Source organism: Pongo pygmaeus, chromosome 5, assembly GCF_028885625.2.
Source record: "Pongo pygmaeus isolate AG05252 chromosome 5, NHGRI_mPonPyg2-v2.0_pri, whole genome shotgun sequence".
NCBI lineage: Eukaryota > Metazoa > Chordata > Mammalia > Primates > Hominidae > Pongo > Pongo pygmaeus.
This window is the reverse complement of record NC_072378.2, coordinates 32804667-32819009: the sequence shown is the minus strand read 5'-3', so window position 1 is coordinate 32819009 and position 14343 is coordinate 32804667. Positions and strand designations below refer to the sequence as shown.

Sequence of the window (14343 nt, the reverse complement as noted above, 5' to 3'; positions counted from 1 at the left end):
CCCTGTATTCGTCTGTTTTCAGGCTGCTGATAAAGACATACCCAAGACTGGATAATTTATAAGGAAAAAGGGCTATAATAGACTCACAGTTCCAAGTGGCCGGGGAGGCCTCACAATCACAGTGGAAGGTGAAAGGCATGTCTCACATGATGGCAGACAAGAGAAGAATGACAGCAAGCAAAAGGGTTTTTCCCTTTATAAAACCATCAGATCTCATAAGACTTATTCACTGTCATGAGAACAGCATGGGGAAAGACCTGCCCCCACGACTCAACTATCTCCCACCTGGTCCTTCCCACAACACGTGGGAATTGTGGGAGCTACAATTCAAGACAAGATTTGAGTGGTTACACAGCCAAACCATAGCACTCCCCTTCTGAGAAGCCTTAGCTACAGAAATGAGAATTCTGCCTCTGTCCAAGGTTGGTAATTTGATGCCTCCTTGTATTGTTGGGAGTAGGAAACTGAAAGTTAGAAAATGAATTAGCTGAAGCAGTGAGTAGTGGACCAGTGACACAGAAATTAAGAATATGACTTGGCGACTGATTGGCAAGGCAAATAAATCAGTAAACCTTCGTTCTGAATGAATTAATTTTGCTAGAAAAATAGCTCTGCACTGGGACCAGATTCCTAAAAATCCTAAGTTTTATGTAGGACCAAGATTTTAAATAGAATATTGGCAGAGTTTTCAGTGTAAATCTCAAATGTTCCATAATTAATAGCGGCTTTTTAACCATAGATTTTTCAGATGGTTTACACTAGTGGGTCTCACCCAGGGATAGTTCACCACCCTCCTGTCCCTCCCTTCCCTCTCCCAACTCCCTAGGGAACATTTGGCAATGTCTGGAGCCATTTTTGGTTGTCACACCAGGAGTTTCTTCTGACATGTAACCAGTAGAAGCTAGGGAAACTAGTAGACAGCTCCTCTCACCAAGAAAATATTATCTAGTCCAAAATGTCAATATGCCAAGGCTGAGAACACTGGTTTACATTGTGTTTCTTCTAAAAATTCTAGACTCATACTTTTAAAACACATTTATCTCTTAGTTCAGCTCTTCATGGCTTAGTTTTGCTTGTTTCATTACCAAAAAAAAACTAGACAGTTGCATAAATTCACTGCTTTCTTGATGAATCCATTCAATCAATGCAGGTTCAAGATCTTCATTTTTACTTTTTGCATTATGCAGTTTATTTCAAAATTTTGATGTGTTCTTGATAATTACTATCTCTATTAACTTTCAACAACTGGTAATTATGTCATAAATGGTGATGACTGTCACAAATATTTTTCAGTAAAATGCCTCAGATTTCTGCAGTAATTCTACATTTTGCACTATTGATAATGTAAGATGCTTTCTATTCACTGTGGTACATATACACCATGGAATACTATGCAGCCATAAAGAGGAATGAGATCACATCCTTTACAGAGACATGGATGAAGCTGGAAGCCATTGTTCTCAGCAAATTAACACAGGAACAGGAAACCAAACACCGCATGTTCTCACATATAAATGGGAGCTAAACAATGAGAACACATGAACACAGGGAGGAGAACAACACTTACTGGGGTCTGTTAGGGGAGGGTAGAGTTGGGAAGAACATTAGGGAAAAGAGCTAATGCGTGTTGGGCTTAATACCTAATGGGCTTAATATCTAACGGGATGATAGCTGCAGCAAAACACCATGGCACATGTTTACCTATGTAACAAACCTGTACATCCTGCACATGTACCCAGAACTTAAAAAAACAATAATTATTTTAAAAATGCTATCTATTCATCTCATTTTTATTAAACACAAGGATTTTTCTTTATTTTTGATTTTTCATAGTTCATTTAAACATAAATACAAAAACATCAAAAATATATACACGCACAGTATTTGAAATCTGTGTATATTTACACATGCATACGTATGTTTGTATGTTTACATATATTGAAACTACAGATGCACGTCACCAATAAGAGCTGTGTGACACTTTTGACTCCTTACCTCTTCAGATCAGATTTGCCAAATGAGTTTCGGCAACAAATTAAAAACAACAGCAAGTGAATTCCTGAGTTTTCTGGATTTAGAAAGTCCAAAAAAAAAGTCTGTGGACCTGTGTTGGAGTCATGGACTCTTCAACTGTTTCCCATTACATTTAGTATAAATCGAAATCCTAACATGACAATGATTTTAATTGTTCCCTTCTTGTGATTTCTGCATTTAATATTTCCCCCTCCTTTCCTTCACGCTGTGCTTTAGTGAACATTTTTCTGGTTTCTTGAAGAAGTTCATCAATTCTTTCAAGCTTTTGTACATGGTATTATGCTTATCTGAAATGTGCCTCCCTTTTTGTCCAGAGAGACACACGGGCTCCACTCTGCCCCCTGGCTCACACCCACTAAACCTGTAAGGTCACATTTGAACTGTCACTCTCAGAGTCCTTCTCTGGCACCCTAATGCAATTTAGATCATCCTATTCTTTCTTCTAGAACTCCACACTTCTCTTAACATTTTTCGTTCCTGTATAAGGTGTTGCGTGTTTGGTTTTTTTGCCATCAATTTCACTACTCTTTACGCTCCTCCAGCGGAGGCGTGAGGTCTGTTTTTCCCGTTTGGATTCCCAGGAGACAGCACAGATCAGACACAAGGTAAGCACTAAGGAAGCATTTACAGAATGGAGGCAGTGGGTCTTGTTTAAGGAATGAGTAGAGTGTGGCATGATAGGAGGGAGCAGGAAGTGTCTTTTGGATGGAGGCTCCCAGGAGGAGGAAGCGCAGGAGACAGTGATGACGCAGATGATCCTGATCCAGAGCCTTGCAAAAAGGCGTCCAGCTCAGCTCGGAAATGGGAAGCGGATCCCAAATGGTATTCCACGCCCCTCGCAGCCTCCCTCCGCCTCAGGCAGATGGAAGACGAACCCCTAGGTGGTCGGGGGTGGCTGGTGGGGACCAATCAAGGTGTTCCGCCCCGCGCCCTGCTGATTGCGGGCATAGCCATCACTCTTTTCCCAGGATGCCGCCCAAGAAACCGGTTCTTCATGTCCCCGCGGCACATTTCTTGGAGCACATTAAACATGAGTGCTATTTCTCCGATGGGACAGAGCGGATGCGGTTTGTGCAGAGACTCATCCACACCGGAAGGAGTATGCGCGCTTCCATAGCGACGTGGGAAAGTTCCGGGCGGTGGCGGAGCTGGAGCAGAGAAGAGTCCAGGAATGCAAACAGCCACAAGAACCTCTTGGGCTGCTTGAGGGGTCCGTTGGACACCTACTGCAGACACAACTACGGAGTTTTTGAGAGCTTCTCCATGCAGAGGGGAGGTGAGCAAGGCGGATGGGGGAGGGAAGTAGGGTCCCTGAGCACAGGGAGTGTGTGTATGCACACGTAAGCACCCTGTGGGAGGGTGTAGCAGTGTGAGCCAGAAGGAATTAGGAGGGCTCAGGTAGGTGAGTGTAGAGTGGGGATTTGTCTGTGTGTCTGTTGTGGGAGGGAACACAGGAGGGAGCTTCAGCTTGTCCTTCCAGCCTTCTGGGCAGAGATGAGACAAGAGGGGGGTGGGAATGATGGTGCAGGGGGCTGGAGAAGGAGACCTTAATCGCCCTGGGTCATTAGAGATGCAGGAAAGGGAAACTTACCTAGTCTGCTGTTGGCATGAAAGTTTAGGGGAGAAGAGATGAGAAATGATAATGTGAGGGATAATGTGAGGAGGCTAGTCACAAACTGTCCTTGGTACACACCCTTTATGATCCCGAAATCTCTGAAATAAAAGTGTATGATATTTGTTTGCATAAGCATTTCACTGAGAAAAAAGTGTTAGACTAATTTCTTTCTTTTTTATTTTAAACTTTTATTTTAGTTTTAGGGATACATGTGCAGGTTTGCTCTATAGGTAAACTGCACGTCAGGTGGGTTTGAAGTACAGATAATTTCATCACCGAGGTAATAAGCATAAGACCTCACAGGTATTTTTCCTGATCCCTTCCCTCCTCCTATCCTTCACCCTCAAATAGGTCCCCATATCTACTGTTCCCTTCTTTGTATCCGTGTGTACTCAATGTTTAGTTCCCACTTATAAGTGAGAACAGGTGGTATTTGGTCTTTTATCTCTCTGTTAGTTTGCATAATATAATGGCCTCCAGCTCCATCTATGTTCCTGCAAAGGACATTATCTTGAGAGGTGAAGCTGGCTGGGCTTCTTAGTCGGGTGGGGACTTGGAGAACTTTTCTGTCTAGCTAAAGGATTGTAAACGCACCAATCAGCGCTCTGTAAAAACACACCAATCAGCACTCTGTGTCTAGCTAAAGGTTTGTAAATGCACCAATCAGCACTCTGTAAAATGGACCAATCAGCAGGATGTGGGCGGGGCCAAATAAGAGAATAAAAGCTGGCCCCCCTAAGCAGCAGCTGCAACCCACTCAGGTCCCCTTCCACACTGTGGAAGCTTTGTCTTTTCACTCTTCACAATAAATCTTGCTGCTGCTCACTCTTTGGGTTTGCACTACCTTTATGTGTTGTAACACTCACTGCAAAGGCCTGCAGTTTCACTCCTGAAGCCAGCAAAACCACAAACCCACCAGGAGGAACGAACAACTCCGGACGCACCACCTTTAAGTGCTGTAACACTGACTGCAAAGGTCTGCGGCTTCACTTCTGAAGTCAGCAAGACCACGAACCCACCAGAAGGAAGAAACTCGGGACACATTTGAACATCTGAAGGAACAAACTCCGGACACACCATCTTTAAGAACTGTAACACTCACTGCGAGGGTCCATGGCTTCATTCTTGAAGTCAGCGAGACCAAGAACCCACTGGAAGGAAGCAATTCCAGACACAGTCTCATTCTTTTTATGGCTGCATAGTATTCCATGGTGTATATGTACCACGTTTCCTTTAACCAGTCCACTGTTGATGGGCATCCAGGTTGATTCAGTGTCTTTGCTATTGTGAACAGTGCTGCAATGAACATATGTGTGCATGTGTCTTTATGGTAGAATGGTTTATATTCCTTTAGGTATATACACAGTAATGGGATTGCTGAGTCAAATGGTAATTCTCTTTTTAGTTCTTTGCACCACACTGCTTTCCACAATGGCTGAACTAATTTACATTTCTATTAGCAGTGTATAAGCATTCTCTTTCCTCTGCAACCTCACCAGCATCTGTTATTTTTTGACTTTTTAATAGCAGCCATTCACACTGGTATGAGATGGTGTCTCGTTGTGATTTTGATTTGCATATCTCTAATAATTAGTGCTGTTGAGAATTTTTTCCTATGTTTGTTGGCTGCATGTATGTCTTCTTTTGAAAAGTGTCTGTTCATGTCTGTTCATGCCCATATTTTAATGAGGTTGTTTGGTTTTTTTCTTGTAAATTTGTTTAAGTTCCTTATAGATTCTGGATATTAGACCTTTGTCAGATGCATAGTTTGCAAATATTTTCTGTCACAGGTGAGCAATAACTATCTGGGCCAGTGGTGCCAAGGTAAAAGAATTTACCAAGACAGTTGTAGGTAGAAAAAAGCAGATTTATTAGAGAAAGTAGAAAAATACATTGCGAGGAGGCAACAGGCAGGCCAGCGGAAGAGAAGCTGACTGCACGGAAACAAAGACTTGCAGGAGATTTTATAGGATGGTTCTTAGGCTGCAGAGTGCTACGTGCAGTAGCAATAATGCCAGGGTTGCAGTGAGCTAGCTTACAGATGTCTGATGATAGTTGGGCACAGGAAGACTGTGAGTTATTTGCACAGGAGGGCTGTGTGTCCTGGACCATGAAGAAAGACAGACTTATAGCTTATTTGCTTTACCTCTTTGCTTTCTTCTGGTCCCACCAGCCTGACTCCTTTTCGCGAATTAGGACTTGACATTTTCTCCATTCTCTAGGTTTTCTGTTTACTGTGTTGATAGTTTCTTTTACTGCACAGAAGCTCTTAAGTTAAATTAGGTCCCATTTGTCAATTTTTGTTTTTGTTGTGATTGCTTTTGGTGTCTTTGCCATGAAATCTTTGCCAAGTCCTATGTTCAGAATGGTATATTCTAGGTTGCTTTCCAGGGTTTTTATGATTTTAGGTTTTACATTTAAGTCACTAATTCATTTTAAGTTGATTTTTGTATATAATATAAGGTAGGGGTCCAGCTTCAGTCTTCTGCATATGGCTAGCCAGTTACTACAGCACCATTTATTGAATAAGGAGTCCCTTCCTCATTGTTTGTTTTTGTCATCTTTGTCAAAGATCAGATGGTTGGAGGTGTACAGCATTATTTCTGGACTCTCTATTCTGTTCCATTTGTCTATGTGTCTGCTTTTGTACCAGTACCGTACTGTTTTGGCTACTGTGGCCTCGTAGTGTAGTTTGAAGTTGAGTAACATAGTACGTCTTACTTTATTCTTTCGCTTAGGATTGCCTTAGCTATTCAGGCTCTGTTTTGCTTCCATATGAATTTTAAAGTAGTTTGTTCTCACTTTTACACTGTTGGTGGGACTGTAAACTAGTTCAACCCTTTTGGAAGTCAGTGTGGCGATTCCTCAGGGATCTAGAACTAGAAATTCCATTCGACCCAGCCATCCCATTACTGGGTATATACCCAAAGGACTATAAATCATGCTGCTATAAAGACACATGCACACGTATGTTTATTGCCGCATTATTCACAATAGCAAAGACTTGGAACCAACCCAAATGTCCAACAATGATAGACTGGATTAAGAAAATGTGGCACATATACACCATGGAATACTATGCAGCCATAAGAAATGATGAGTTCATGTCCTTTGTAGGGACATGGATGAAATTGGAAATCATCATTCTCAGTAAACTATCGCAAGAACAAAAAACCAAACACCGCATATTCTCACTCATAGGTGGGAATTGAACAATGAGAACACATGGACACAGGAAGGGGAACATCACACTTCGGGGACTGTTGTGGGGTGGGGGGAGGGGGGAGGGATAGCATTGGGAGATATACCTAATGCTAGATGACGAGTTGGTGGGTGCAGCGCACCAGCATGTCACATGTATACATATGTAACTTACCTGCACGTTGCGTACATGTACCATAGAGCCTAAAGTATAATATTAATAATAATAATAATAATAATAATAAAAGAAAAAAAAATAAATAAATAAAGTAGTTTGTTCTAGTTCTGTGAAGACTGTCAATGGTAGTTTAATGGGAATAGTGTTGAATCTATAAATTACTTTGGGCAGTATGGCCATTTTAATAATATTGAGTCTTCCTATCCATGAGCATGATAATTTTTTTCCATTTGTTTGTGTCATCTCTGATTTCTCTGAGCAGTGTTTTGTAGTTCTCCTTGTAGAGATCTTTCACCTCCATAGTTAGCTGTATTCTTAGGTAATATGTGTGTGTGTGCAAATTGTGAGTGGGATTATGTTCTTGATATGGGTCTCAGCTTGGGTGTTCTTTGTGTATAGGAATGCTGCTGATTTTTATACATTAATTTTTTTTATCCTGAAACTTTGCTGAAGTTGTGTATCAGCTAAAGGAACTTTTGGGCCAAGATTTGGAGATTTGGGGTTTTCTAGACACAGGATCATATCATCTGCAAACGGGGATAGTTTGACTTCTGCTTTTCCTCTTCGAATGCCCTTTATTTCTTTCTCTGGCCTGATGCTCTGGTCAGGACTTCCAATACTATCTTGAATAAGAATGGTGAGGGAGGGCCGGGCACAGTGGCTTACACCTGTAATCCCAGCACTTTAGGAGGCTGAGGCGGGCGGATCACGAGGTGAAGATATCAAGACCATCCTGGCTAACATGATGAAACCCGGTCTCTACTAAAATAAAAAAAAAAATAGCCAGGCATGGTGGCATGTGCCTGTAGTCCCAGCTACTTGGGAGGCTGAGGCAGGAGAATCACTTCAACCTGGGAAGCAGAGGTTGCAGTGAGCTGAGATCACGCCACTGCACTCCAGCCTGGCAACAGAGCAAGACTCCATCTCCAAAAAAAAAAAAAAAAAAAACAGTGGTGAGAGAGGACCTCCTTGTCTTCTGCTGATTTTCAAGAGCAATGCTTCCAGCTTTTGCCCATTCACTATGTTGTTGGCTGTGGGTTTGTCATTGATGGCTCTTATTATTTTGAAGTATGTTCCTCCAATGCCTAGTTTACTGAGCTTTTCTTTTTTTTTTAAGATGGAGTCTCTCTCTGTTGTCAGGCTGGAGGGCAGTGGCGCGATCTCGGCTCACTGCAACCTCCGCCTTCCGGGTTCAAGCGATTCTCCTGCTTCAGCCTCCTGAGTAGCTGCGACTACAGGCGCGTGCCACCACGCCCAGCTAAGTTTTCATTTTTAGTAGAGACAAGATTTCACCATGTTGGCCAGGATGGTCTCAATCTTCTGACCTTGTGATCCGCCTGCCTCGGCCTCCCAAAGTGCTGGGATTACAGGCGTGAACTGAGCATTTTTAACATGAAGTGCTGTTGAATTTTATCAAAAGCCTTTTCCACATCTATTAAGATGATCAGGTGGTTGTTGTCTTTCATTCTGCTTTATGTGATGGATCACATTTGTTGATTTGTATATGTTGAACTAACCTTGCATCCCAGGAGTAAAGTCTTCTTGATCGTGGTACATTAGCTTTTGATGTGCTGCTGGATTTGGTTTGTTAGTATTTTGTTAAGGATATTTGCATCTATGTTCATCAAGAATATTGGCCTGAAGTTTTCTTTTTTTGTTGTGTTTCTGCCCGGTTTTGGTATCAGGATGATGCTGGCCTCAGAATGAATTGGGGAGTCATCCCTTCTCCTCAATTTTTTTGGATTAATTTTAATAGGGATAGTACCAGCTCTTCTTTATACATCTGGTAGAATTCAGCTGTGAATCCATCTGGTCCCAGGCTTTTTTTGGTTGGTAGGCTTTTTATTACTGACTCAATTTCGGAACTCATTATTGGTCTGTTTAGGAATTCAGTTTCTTCCTGTTTCCGTCTTGAGAGGGTGTATGTGTCCAGGAATTTATCCATTTCTTCTAGATTTTCTAGTTTGTGTGCAAAGGTGTTTATAGTAGTATTAGACTAATTTCTAGGGGAAGTGAAGGGACCTCTGTAGCACCTCTGACCTTTCTGAGGCTTCTTTTAGGTCTAAAGTTCTTGCTACGTTTTTGTTTTCTTAGCATATACATATATTTCCATAGTTGAAATGATTGTGAAACTAGCTTTTGAATTAAATTTTTGTTATACTGTTAACAGAACATATGTACAAACACAAAGCATATGTACATAGTAACATGCTGCTATATATGCTACTATGTGTACAGTGTACATATATGTTACTATGTATATAGTATATATCGTATACTTACATATGCTGTGCCTGTGTGTATGTACACACACATATGTAACCTGTGTATACATTTTTAGAGACAGAGTCTTGCTCTGTCATCCAGGCTGGAGTGCAGTGGTGCAATCATAGCTCATTGAAGCCTTGAACTCCTGGCCCCAAGTAATCCTCCCCCTTCAACCCCATAAAGCACTGGGATTAATGGCCTGTGCCACTATGGCTGTTACAATTTTTATTTTAAAGCTAATAGTATTTAAGTAGTTACATATTATTCCTTTATACAGTTGTAATACAATTTACCTCACATTTACCTTGATTAATCTTTTTTACAATATGGCTAAATAGTTGAAAAGTTACATCTCTGTTTAATTTTTAGTTAATAGTTATTGGATTTCTAAGGCTCTTGGACATTTTCACATATTTACTGGCCAAATAAAATTATTGTTCCAAGAATTATTTATTGTATATTTAAAGGAAAGATAAATATCTCTTTTCTGTTACCTCTGGGATCCTAGTATTTTTTTCAGTGATTTTATGGGTTATCTGTACAGTAAGATTATTAACATTTTTGTTAATAGTTTTCTCCAGATGGTAGTTTATATTTTTATTTTCAAAATTATTCTCCACGTTAAGAACTTGAACATTTTTATTTAATGAAATATATTGCAAAATTTTTAGTAATGATTTACAACCCATCTTACATCTATCATTTTGTAGTATTATAAAAATGTTGTCTCAGGGCTGGGCACGGTGGCTCATGCCTGTAATCCCAGCACTTTGGGAGGCCAAGGTGGGTGGATCACCTGAGCTCAGGAGTTCGAGACCAGCCTGGCCAACATGGTGAAACTCCGTCTCTACTAAAAATATAAAAATTAGCCGGGTGTGGTGGTGGGAGTCTGTAGTCCCAGCTACTCGGGAGGCTGAGGCAGGAGAATTGCTTGAACACGGGAGGCGGAGGTTGCAGTGAGCTGAGATCGCGCCACTGCACTCCAGCCTGGGCGACCAGTGCAAAACTCCATCTCAAAAAAGAATAGAAAAGTTGCCTCAGGTTTCTCTTTTTTTCTTTTAAAATAATTGTATTTACTGAGTGGATGCTAGTGTCAGGAATTGTCATAGGCATTAAACACACTGTCCCAGACCCTTCCCTGGCCTCAAATATCAGTCTAGAAAGAGAGGCGATTAGAAAATTATAGTTCTAACATCATTATTCTTGTTTTACAGAGGAGATAGATTGATTGGCTGAATGTAAATGTGAGAACTTTTCTTACTCCTTTATCTCTCCTGTAGGACTCATACTTTTCTAGGGACTCAATTCATAGAGGTAGAGAACCACTTCTGCCTGTTCCTCCTTCCCAGTGGCAGAACCATTTCTGTGGTGTTCTAAGGTGTGAGTGCATGGAGGCAGCGTGGTTAAAATTTCGTACTCCATCTCCCCATCTACATACTGCTGTCCCCCAATCTATCCATACCATTTTGAATCATATTATTCTCTCAGGGTAAACAGGATAAAAAATAACTAACAAAACTTGAGGGCTACATTCAGTCATTGTTTTATGTATTTTTACATGAATCCTCACATAACCCCAATAGGGAAATTAGTATTATTAACTTCCATTATAGGTGAGAAAGCTAAGGCATGGAGGAATTGAAAATCTCTTTTAGGACCAATCAATAAGAGGCAGAGCCTGGATTTGAGCTAGACAGCCTGGCTCCAGAAATGAAACATTTAGTAAATACGCTATATGCTTTCAAGGATTTCTAAACACTTTGATAATGAATAATAGTTTCAAACTATAAAAAAATCAAACACAATTGTCTTCAACATCACTCAAATCTAATGGGTCTGCCCTATAAAGATTAAATTCCAGGCTCTCGATACTGTGAGACCACATGGCTTGTTTTGATGGAGGCCTGGCTGAGACCCGAGCCTGGGTTTGGAGAGAGGCAGAGAGAAAGGCAACCAAGACTTACTCTATCCTCCTTACATATTCTCTGAGTTTTTTCTTAGTCCATCCTGAGGTGACTGTGTATCCTGCAAAGACCCAGCCCCTGCAGCACCACAACCTCCTGATCTGCTCTGTGAGTGGTTTCTATCCAGACAGCATTAAAGTCAGGTGGTTCTGGAATGGCCAGAAAGAGAAGGCTGCAGTGGTCTCCACAGGCCTGATCCACAATGAGGACTGGATCTTCCAGACCCTGGTGATGCTTGAAATGGTTTTTCAGAGTGGAGAGGTTTACACCTGCCAAGTGGAGCACCCAAGCCTGATGAGTCCTCCCACAGTGGAATGGAGTGAGAAGTTTCTGGACCTCATAAATTTCTCACCCACCAAGAAGGGGACTTTGATTATCCTTGACTGTCAGGTTTCTCCTCTCCCATATCATATTTTCAATTGCTCCATATTCTTCTATCTTCAACGCAGGTCACTGGGGATAGTCCTAGGATAGTTTCTAGGAACACCTGTACCCCCTGGAGAAGTAGCCATGCCTAGAAGACAGAAAAGAGGCTGTCCCTGATTTGAACCTCCTCATGTTACAGGTCCTGGTCATGTCTTATCCCTGGGCAGCAGACTTTGCCTCTGGGGCTGGGATTGTGCTTCTGGCACTGTTGCTCTGAGTTGTTTGTTGCGATCTGAGACGAGGAGCAACATAGGGCCTTCCCGACATGATTAGAGTCCAATCTCAGCTCTGCCTCTTATTTATATATTTTAGGTACATTAATCCTCACAAAACGCCAGTTGGAAAATTAGTATTATTAACTTCTATTATAGGTGAGAAAGTTGAGGCATGGTAGAACTGAAAATCTCTTTCAAGACCAATCAGTAAGAGGCAGAGCCTGGATTTGAGCTAGACAGCCTGGCTCCAGAAATGAAACATTTAGTAAATACACTAAAACAAGCTACTCAACTTCATTGAGTCCAAGGGGTTTTCTAGATCAGATGTTGAAGCTGTGCCTTATGTTGGGCTGTAATATTTGAACTCAGGAATGAGTTCAATTCCTGAGCATTTTAGCTACTCAAGGTGATTTTTACATCTTTTTTCCAGTTCTTGCAGGTATTTTGGCCAGTTGTTTTGGATCCTCCAGGGTAGCTTTCTTCTCCCATTGTCAAAACTCTGAATCTCAGGGTTTCAATTAGATAAGTTGGATTAGGGTTAAAAATCACTAAACCTGGCCTCTTCTCTCAGGAGCACAGTCTGAACCTGCACAGAGCAAGATGCTGAGTGGAGTCGGGGGCTTTGTGCTGGGCCTGCTCTTCCTTGGGGCAGGGCTGTTCCTCTACTTCAGGAATCAGAAAGGTGAGGAGCCTTTGGTAGCTGGCTCTCTCCATAGGCTTTTCTGGAGGAAGAAATATGGCTTTGCTGAGATTAGTTCCCAGTGTGTCAGTGGTCTGGTGTTAAGCCTTTCCCTCCCCAGTTGACCTCAGATTTCTTGGAAATCTAGAGATCAACAGTCCATGGTTACTGTGTCACAGCATGAGGGCTTGTGTCCTGCAGAGATAAGTGAAAGGTTAATGAGCATGGGAATCTTGGTTTGAAATTCTGGAGCAAATGAGGGAAGAAACACTAAGGCTAATGCAATTATACTCTGTGTGTGTGTGTGTGTGTGTGTGTGTGTGTGATGAAGGCTTCATGGGTCACACCGTCTCAGTTTCTGCTCTCTTCTCTGCCCTGGCTGGTGTGGGTTGTAGTGTTAGAGAGATTTCAGGAGGAAGACCTGGAGCTTGGAACATTGTTTTTGGGGAAAGACTTCCTTCCATATCTTTTTAATTATATATCTTTCCCTCTTTTTTCCAGGACACTCTGGACTTCAGCCAACAGGTAATGACCTTTAATCCTCTTTTAGAGGCAGATTTGGCTTCCCTAGAAAGATGGTAGAGGTGACAAGACATGAGACAGAAATAATGAGAAACACTTTGGATCCAAAGTTCTACTCATGTAGTTTATACTAAAGCTTCTTCTCTCAGCTTAGTAAAAGGTCTGTGCTCTAAAGTAACAGTGGCCCAGGGAAACTTAAAAATATTTTTGTTTCTTCTTCCTGCTCTCTTATGAGGTCCTAAAAGAAGGGAGAAGACGCTTTTGGTAGAGTTAGGTCTGAAAACAACACTCTCCTTTGTATTCTGCAGGCCCCCTGAACTGAAGATGATGTTACTCAGGAAAGAACCTTTAAACCTAGCTTGGAAGCTTGAAAAGATTGCCTGCTTGGCCTCCTGTTCTTCCAAAAAGGAAAGCTTTCTCAGGACCTGGTCTGCTCCTGGTTCAGTGACCTTGCAGAAAATGTCCTCTCTGGTGGCTTTCTCAGCCCCTGCCCTTGGCTTGAAAGTCCCAGTATTGATGGCAATACCCCATCTTCGTTCTTTCCTGGTCCCCTTGGCACCCAACCTTACTGCCTCCCATAAATCTGAAATTACCTTGTGTGTAATGTTATTAAATTTTTCTAGAATAAACATGGAGTGAAAAATTATCTGCTTCATATAACTACAAGGACAAGAAATAGAATAAAAAGAAAGATGCAAGATTACATCCCAATACAATAATGGTTTTCCCTTATAAATGATAACTCTGTGGGTTCATAGATCTATTAAATAGCTTGATTTAGTCATTCTACATTGTAGGCATACATCAAAACATCATGCTATACACCATATATACACTATGCAATTTTGACTTGTCAACATTAAAAAAAAAATGTGGCCAGGCACAGTGGCTCATGCCTGTAATCCCAGCACTTTGGGAGGCTGAGGCAGGCAATCCCAGCTACTCAGGAGGCTGAGGTAGAAGAATTGCTTGAACCTGGGAGGCAGAGGTTGCAGTGAGCTGAGATCGTGCCATTGCACTCCAGCCTGGGTGACAGAGTGAGACTCTGTCTCAAAAAAAAAAGGAAAAAAAAAAAGTCAGTTCTCCCCAGTTTGATATCCAGGTTTAACATAATTTCTCTCTAAATTCAAAATCAAACATCTTTACCCTAAAACATTGTGTATCTATAATTTTAAATCAGTGTATAGTTCTAGTTCCATAGAGTTCAACAATATGCTATTATAAGGGAGTTATATAGATTT

General features: G+C 41.5%; 1 pseudogene; it reads left to right on the top strand.

Annotated features, from left to right (window-relative positions):
* The first annotated feature begins 2874 nt into the window (after window positions 1-2874).
* On the top strand, window positions 2875-13731 carry LOC129039020 (HLA class II histocompatibility antigen, DR beta 3 chain-like; annotated as a pseudogene).
* Window positions 13732-14343: the final 612 nt, after the last annotated feature.